This window comes from Pinus tabuliformis, chromosome 3_1, assembly GCF_031772625.1.
Source record: "Pinus tabuliformis cultivar Carrire ecotype Pingquan chromosome 3_1, CPIR1, whole genome shotgun sequence".
NCBI lineage: Eukaryota > Viridiplantae > Streptophyta > Pinopsida > Pinales > Pinaceae > Pinus > Pinus tabuliformis.
The window spans coordinates 717,040,985-717,050,087 of record NC_142301.1 but is presented as its reverse complement, the minus strand read 5'-3'; the positions used below and the strand labels follow the sequence as shown (position 1 = coordinate 717,050,087).

Sequence of the window (9,103 nt, the reverse complement as noted above, 5' to 3'; positions counted from 1 at the left end):
ACATAAAATTTTAAATAATTTATTTAAATTTAATGTTAAAATATTTTTAAAAAAATTAAGATTTAAGATTTTTTAAATTTAATTACTTTATTCCTAACATATTTATTTTTTATTATAAAAAATATTATTATTCCATTTTAATTACTTTATTTCTAACCTATTTAATTTTTTATTATAAAAAATATTATTATTCCATTTAAATTTTATTTTTATTTTTGTTTTAAAAACACTTGTCAAACTCCATATTAACATACCTACACATACAGCAAGGTTACAAAATTAGCCTCTTCCCTTAACTAATTCTCACGATTACATTTACGAGACCTAACTACACAATAAAAACTCATGATCGCTATCGATGCATCTAAATATAAATGGTCTTGGTGAGTCTCGATGCAATCGAATATGAAAGATGAAACATTCATTCATATTTATAGTTTTTACGTTATGCTTATAAATCCTGGTTTGTTTCATTCAACTATTTTCATTTGCTCTGCAAAGACAATAACTATACTATGTTGGTACCTTCTTCAGTAACGGAGGCGAATAATCCAGAAAATTTCATCACCTGTCTTCCCGGAAACATCCCACCACTGAAGCTGACCGACCTGTTATCCTTCTATCGCTCCCAAGATCCATCCGACATTCTTTTCAAAGCCTTCCTCCATGAATCACAGAAGCAAAGCAAAGGCGACTATGTATTAGTGAACATGTTCGAGGAGCTCGAAGGGAGGGATGCAATAAGGGCACTTTCTTTGAATGGCTGTCCTGCTTTGGCCATTGGACCTCTTTTTCTTCCCAACTTTTTACAAGGAAGGGCATCGGGATGCAGTCTGTGGGAGGAGGAGGAGGGCTGCCTCACCTGGCTGGATATGCAACGGCCGGGATCGGTTATATATATTTCGTTTGGGAGCATCGCTGTCAAATCAAAACAACAGCCGGAGCAGCTGGCATTAGGGCTACAGAACAGCGGACAACCTTTCTTATGGGTTCTCAGGTTAGATATCGCAGATGGTCAGGCTGCAATTTTGCCTGAGGGCTTTGAAGAACGAACAAAGAAACGGACATTGTTTCTGAGGTGGGCGCCACAGGTAAAAGTCCTTGCCCATCCTTCAGTGGGATTATTCCTCACGCACTGTGGTTGGAACTCTATGTTGGAGAGCATGAGCATGGGAATTCCGTCAGTGGGATTCCCATATTTTGGCGATCAGTTTCTCAACTGCAGATTCGCTAAGGAGGTGTGGAAGATCGGCCTCGATTTTGAAGACGTGGATGTGGATGACCGCAAGGTGGTCACGAAAGAAGAGGTTGAGGATGTTGTGAGGACAATGATGAGAACAGCGGAAGGAAAGAAGATGAGAGACAACGTTCTCAAACTCAAAGAGTCGGCAACAAAGGCCGTCCTTCATGGAGGATCTTCTTTTCTGAACCTAAACACTTTCGTTAATGCCATGACGATGAGTAAAGTGCACCAATCCAAAACATGAAGCCATTTGACTTGAAGTCCAGAAGATGTCAAGAGAGCTTGCTTTCAAGCCTTTCAGGTTTTACTCATAAGTGGGTTTACCACATATGCAAAACCAGTATCATTCTTAAAAAAGAAAATATTTTAGATGTTGAAAATATTAAATATGGTCATCACGCTTGCTCCATTTCATGGCTTCAATGGCTTCATCTGGTACAGATTATGTAATCATGTACTACCTAGACTGTAATGGTTCATAATTGTCATCCTTTTCCTTCAAATGTTTTAAAGTAATTGAAATCAGATTCTTAGGCACCAGTAAGGTTCCTTTTTAAGTATCTTCTTTCACTAGACTCTACTCTGTTTCTAGATATTTTGATTGTGGCGATTAAATGATCCGAGCAGTAACAGAAGATCTAGCACCAACCAGAAGTCTGGAAAATAGAGAAAAATTTATGCCCAGCTTACATGGCATCTCATAGTGCTTGAGGCATCTATCGATGACGTTGTGGCACGCCCCTCACACGTGTATTCGTACGTAAGAAAGTCAAATTGTCAAAAGCACACAAGCTAGATGATCCATACACGTGACTCTATCGTCTACGTGGTTCACACTCCATTTCGCCCAGTTCTTCCGAATCGTAGTTTAATCCACAAAATTCCAAGTAAATTCCAATGTACATAATTACTTTATTAAAATGTTAAAGGGGTATTAGTTAAGCATTACGAAATTAATGAGAATGGCAGATGTTTCATAAGTTAAAATTATAATGGTTTTATATTTTTTTATTATCATTAAAAATATATGTACGTACAGAGATTATTACTGGTTTAGTTTTTTTTTTATTACAATATTATTTTATAAATGATATGTGATTTAAGTTAATATGTTTTAAATTTTATAAAATATATAGTAGGTAAACATTATCAATTTTTCCTTTCATTTTTTTAATTATTTAATTATTTGAAAATTAGATTTATTTGTTTTTGTTTTTAAATTATATTTAAAAGAATTGGATTTATTACTGAAAAGAGAGGATTTGAATTTAATGGTGATGAGTTCTATACTATTAAATCAAGATTAATTTTAAAGAAATATTTTGAGGTAGAGTTAGCGATTAAATTTGATATTGTATTTAAGGATGTTATATTAATGATCTTGTGATATGTGTATACAAAGATTATTAAAGTTGAGTCATACTTATTTTGTCAAATTTTTGTTCAAAGAAATAGGATTTAATGGTGAAAAGTAAGGAGTTATTCGCCATACATAAGTGGATAAAAGTTCACCTCTATATCCTTCTTTTAAAATGAATTTAAAATTATTCTGTCATAATTTCCCCCCATGTTAAAGGTTGGTGTGGCCTAAGATGAATAACTTTTGTGTTGTAAATTTCTCTTTATAATAAAAAACAAACAAAAAACATTCATATTTAAATGTATTTTACTCTATTGAGAAATTAATAGAATAATAAGAATAACATTCTTGGGAAATTGAAATGTGATATGCTAACAAATTTTAATGAGTATTCCTCTCTCTCTCTCTCTCTCTCTCTCTCTCTATATATATATATATATATACTTTCTATTATCAAAGAAAATAAAATTACATTGGTGTAGCAGATGTCCATCTAAGGACTGTGACAGAGCATGGATTTGGTAGACCAAACCGAATCACCCGACTTCGCTATGGTCTTCAAAGTGACTCTTCTTTCCTCTCTTTCTCGCAACCTTTTTCTGACCTACAGGAGGTGAATCAACCAAAGTAATTTGTAAATTATTGGTGAGATCTGAAGGAGATTCCCTATCGGTCTCAAAAGAAGTCAATTCATGTGCACGCTTTAAAATACCCAAAGAGATGTCTTGACTTCCCAATTTCCTGTTTTCAAGGGGTACTGAGATCCCTATTGAAGCCGCATAAGTTTGACGAGGAGTGACAATTTGATCTTACTTCTCTGGAGTCATACCATCGTCAACACCACTCTCCTCTTGATTTGAAATGGAAGAAGTCTCACCCTCCATAGCGGACGGGTTAACAAGTTTCGAACTTTTAGATTTTGAAGATCTAAAGTGTTGTCTCTTGATGTAATTTAATAGAGGGTAGGAATTGTATATATGGCTAGTTTGTAGACAAATTCAACACTAAAACACAATATTCTCGTAATCCAGAGGTTGGGTTCAATGAAAACCACTAATTTTTAAATTGTTTTAATCTAACATCCCTTTACTAATAACAATTTCCACACATATTTTTCGGTAGGTGTATAGGTCGCACTTCCCTCAAGAGGGATATGTGGTAGGAAAATGACCGAAAAAATTTTGTATGCCCTGAAAAACTTAAAGGTGCCAAATATGGGTGGGAAAATTTAGAATTCGAACCCAAATTGGAAATTTGGTGATACTATTGTAGAAGGATCGAACTCCAGAAACTAGGAAGTTATGAACAAACCAACTTTACCCCATAACCAAGGCCCATGATTTAGGGCCTTCTGGTGCTTTTCTAGTTCATCAAAAATCACTATAAAAAATCCTTTAGAGTAGAAGATGACCTTGCACTCATCAGTCCAAACCATATGAATCCATTTGTATAGATCATCTGAATGTGGACATAAGCCATCAAAGTGACAGATAAGGCTTGATTCATTGTAGAGTTGAAGGTAGTCCTCCATATTTTGGTGTGAAATTTCAATAAAGTCACTACAACAAAACCCTGTGATTAGCATCCGTTTTTACTTCCTTTTTTGCATCTAGAGACCATTTTTTGTGCTCTTTGTGTCCATTTATCAAATATGGTGCAAAACATGATGCAAAGTTTTCACCAAGTTTTTCACTAAGTCTTACATCAAGTTTAGCACCAGGGATTGTAATAGGTTTTGCACCAGATTTTACACCAAGTTTTACGCCACGTTTTATGCCAAGTTTTGTGCCATCCTTTGCACCATGTTTTGCATCAAGTTTGGCACCTAATTTTGTTTCACCATCTTTTGCATCCTCTATTGCATCCACTTTTTGTGCCTACACCTGCATCGACTTTTGCATCATCTCTTGCATCCTCTTTTGCATCATTTTTTAAATCATTTTTTGCATCCATTTTTGCATTTTTTTGCATCTAATTTTGCATTTACTTTTGTTGCATTGACTTTTACATCTTGTTTTGCATCCATATTTACATCCTATTTTTCATCTGTTATTGTGTCCACTATTGCATCCATTTTACTTGTGCCATAATTTGCACCTAGTTTGACACCTCCCTTTGCACCCTTTTTTGTTTCTAAATTTGCATCCACGATTGCATCCTCATATACATCTAGGTTTTGATAGACTTTTACATCTATTTTTAATCCCTTTTTATATCCGCTTTTGCTCAATATTTGCATAAGGTTTTGTGTCTTGTATTGCATCTACTTTTGCATAAAATTTTGTTGCATAAACTTTTGCATTATATTTTACGTCCATTGTTTCACCCATGTTTACACCCACTTTTACATCCCTTTTTGCATCCTATTTTTCATCTTCATTTGCTTCTTTTATTGCATCTATCATTACATCCACTTTTGTTCTAACACAATTTGTGCCATGTTTTGTACTTACTATTGTACCCACGTTTTCTTCCAATTTTGCATCCATCTTCACATCCTCTTTTGCATAAAATATTGCATCTATTTTTGCATCCACTTTTGTGTGGGTTTTGCATCTCATTTTGTATCTTTTTTTGCATGTACTTCCATTGCATCCAATTTTGTTTCTCATGTTGCACTCGTGTTTGCATCCACTTTTACATCCCTTATAGCATCGTGTCTTGCATCTAAGTTTGCATCTTTCTTTTTTTGGTCTATTATTACATCCACTTTTTTTGTGCTATGATTTGTGCCATATCTTATGCCTATCGTTGCAACCCACATTTTCTTCCACTATTGCATCCACATTTGCATCCTCTTTTGTGTCCAAGTTTGCATCAAATATTGTTTATGTTTTTTGCATCCCATTTGGAATCTACTTTTACATCCACTTTTGATTTGTCCAAATTTGCAACTAATTTTGTGTTCACTATTGCACCCATGTTTTGCCCATCTTTACATCCCTTTCTTCATCCAATTTTTCCTCCTTTGTGCATTGAAGTTTGTGTCTCTTTTTTTTTTACATTCATTGTAGTATCCACATTTGTTTCACCGCAATTCATGCTAAGTTTTATGCCTACTATTGTGCCCATGTTTTCCTCCACTTTTTCATCCATGTTTGATTCCTATTTTGTGTTCAAGTTTGCATCAACTATTGCATCTACTTTTTCACCCAATTTTGTGTCAATTTTTCTGTCTTGTTCTGCATCTACTTATGTTGTTTCTGTTGGACACCTAATCCTAAAGGGTTAGCGTGGAAGTTGAATGGACAAAGCAGTCCAAGAGACCTTGGGATCTGAATCCCAAGAGTCACCTATTGTACTATAAATGTACATCTTTTGTTAATAAAAATTGAACTAACTGATTTATCTTCCTATTGTCTTGCTATCCATGTCTGTTTAACATGGTATCAGAGCGGGCGATCTCCTGGGCTGCTCATATTTGAGTGACTGTTTTCTTGTGGTTTTTTTGTTGTGTTTTAGTCACCAAACCTATGCTTTGACCATTAATGTTATGTGGATTGTGAATTCTGGGTGCAATAATATTGTTGGTTGAGCTTGAATTATGAGAGTACTTTATGGGAATACAAAACGTTTGAATGCATCTCTGCGCTAAAAGTTTGTGCGTTAAAGGTTGAACTGGTTTCCTCATGCGATTTGGTTGTGTAATAATGCTGAATCGATTCACTCTGTAATGTATATATGGTAATAAACGATGGAATAAACGGGGCGTGCTGATAGTTCTAGTTTACACATATAAACTGCTGTGCATTACCTTGTGTTTTTTGGCGTTCTTTTCCAGCGCGCAATGGTCTATTGGTTAACTATTGGGGCTTGACTTTATATGATATAACTGTTGTGGCCGAATCTGTTGTTATGCATGGTCTCTTTTGAAGAACGAAAACCGTCCACGCCTGAATTGCGCTCTGTCTCTATTTTGTTGTAAGCGGTCCATTATATGAATTGTATGCGTTGATTGAAGGTTATCGTGCAGCGGTTACGGGTTGAAGACAAGGCGAATGGTGCTATTACCTTGCCATTATCCGGGAAGAGATATGACAATTGGTTTTAATTAATGGCCGGTCCAGTTATTGTGCATATAGATATATAACAGTTGAACCTTAAAGAGCTGCGTCCTAACGAGTTAATCATAGCCTGCGGAAGCATATTAATACAAGTCTGTCCAGAATTGAATACGATGACTATTCCTTGAAGCTTGCGTATATATATACAGCCGAACTGTATGCAGCTCGTAGAAGATGGAAGCAGTAAATCGAGTGCCAGAGAGAAGCGGAATGACAACTGATCAAATGTTACATATAACTGTATCATATGATGGATAAGTTTGAGCGATCGCGGGTTGCATATGCGCCGGTTGAACTGAATAAACGGGCGGAACTCTATATATATTCATCATCATTTATGTCTGAGCGTTATTCATGGTAAAATCTAACCTGTCACCATCGCTAAGAGAAAAGAGGCGTGGCCATATATATAAGGTGGTATATATATATCATCAAAAAGAAAATTCACATTGTAATTAGAGGAGTATTGATGGCAAACAAACGATTTTATTCCATTTTCAAGGGAAGCTCTATATCACGACTGTTATTTCATTAATGATTCCTGTAAGACTGATCGTTCGGTAGCGAAGATTACGCACACCTATTTAAGGACAGTTAAGTTCGAGAAAGAGAATCGATGTCGGCATTTATTTCTTCGAAAACTGATATGATACGTTTGGCTGGATCAGAATTCTACGGCGAGTTCAAAGAAGATGAACAATATAACTGAATTCGACGCTCTTTTCGGTTGAGTACGAGGGAGTAAGCCCTATTCACAGCGTCTGCTCTGCCTCTATCATCTACGTCAATTTGTGATTCCCAGCCAAGGAGGCGCGAAGGTTTCTTTTATCGGCCGATTCTCCTTTCGTCATAAGGCGTAGGGCTCTCTTGGAAAGTCATACGATCCTGCACTAGGAATGCACTTTCTCCAGAACCTGAAAGGCACAATATAGACTATTAGCCACAAGTGGGAATCTTCTATCAGTTTAGTACTCTCCGTTCTCGCTTTCTTCAACAGTAAGGACTTACACCATCCGGGGACCGGCTTCATCGGGTGCTCTAATTCAAAAGAGCTACAAAGAGGTATAATAACGCCATATTTCAACTCCAAGGAATATTTCAAAGATGTAGGGTTGAGCATGTGTCTTGCAGGCAGAATAATGACGCAGATGGCCTCGAAAACAGCGATTGGCATTCCTTCAACTAGGCCTAGAATTTCGAAAATCTTGAGAGACTAAGAGGAAAAACGACCGTTTTCAATAAGGTACTGACATTGAATGAAACCTGGGGCCGAGACATAACGCATCTGCATTCTCTGACATTCAAGTGGGTCATACGTTTATGCACCACCTCTGTCCATAACGCATAACGCATCTGCATTCTCTGACATTCAAGTGAGTCATACGTTTCATACGTTTATGCACCCGCCGGAGTAATGCGCGACCACAACGCTAGCAACAGCAATGGTGAGTAGCAGTTGGATAGTGAGAATCGAGTATATTTTCCTTATGAAAGCCCACCGGAGCTGAATTTCTTCGGAGGGTTGAGTCGGGTAGAGCGACGTGCTCCCCATCTCCAGGTCGGCATATGGTGCATTAAGGGTTTTCGCCATTGTTAACCTATCTCACTGTACAGAGAGATCGCTCTCCTGGAAAGCCAAATCAAAACAGAAACGAGCCACGCTTGCACACTATTTATAGAGGGTTACAAAGATTCTGATGCCCTCTGTGGATGGTTCAAGAAGAGCGGACGAGCGGAATAACCTTCTGCTGGGCTTTATAGGCTTGTTTTTTTGCAGATTGCCTAATGGACCTTCTTTGCCTAGTTTTACCTGGATAAGGCGTGGGATGATCTCTGGACGGCTCCATGCGGAAGAATGTTCACCGATCTGATCTGCCCCAACTTCGACTTCGAGCTTCTGTGACAGAAAACAAGGAAAGGGCTGGCCCTTGGGCAAGTCCTTGGAGTCTTTGCATTTGCTTAGTTGGTGCCTGTTCTGAGAACCCAGTTTATCCTCGTCCTCTTCTTTAAGCAATGTCACTAGAGGAAGGTTGATCTGAACGAAGCAAGTCATTCACGGCAGTGGTACAGATCATAAGAGCCAATCAATAGGTCCAATCGTGCCAATCTCCAACATTTGCTGTGAAGGGGATTTTAGTGAGGTCGGTTGCTTCGACCATCGAATTGTTGTAATTAATCCTGAGGAATCTTGAATTTCACTTTGATAATGTGCTTTGTATGAGTCCATTTCCATGTGCAAACATCGGAGCATCAACTTGTGTTTTGTCGCGATGAATTTTCTATCCAGGAGCCTTGCAGCTCTGGAAAGTGCTTTTTAAGAGTTCAGACAAGACACGTTCTGGGTTTTTATCTAGAACATTACAGTAACATTAAAAATTGACAGTTTTTTGGTCCAGAAGCAGAACAATACCGTGATAGACAAGACACGTTCTGGGT

The 9,103-nt window shown here is 37.2% G+C and overlaps 1 pseudogene; it reads left to right on the top strand.

The window, feature by feature from the left end:
* The first annotated feature begins 515 nt into the window (after positions 1-515).
* LOC149189275 (UDP-glycosyltransferase 85A1 pseudogene) lies at positions 516-1,487 on the top strand (annotated as a pseudogene).
* The last annotated feature ends 7,616 nt before the right edge of the window (positions 1,488-9,103 follow it).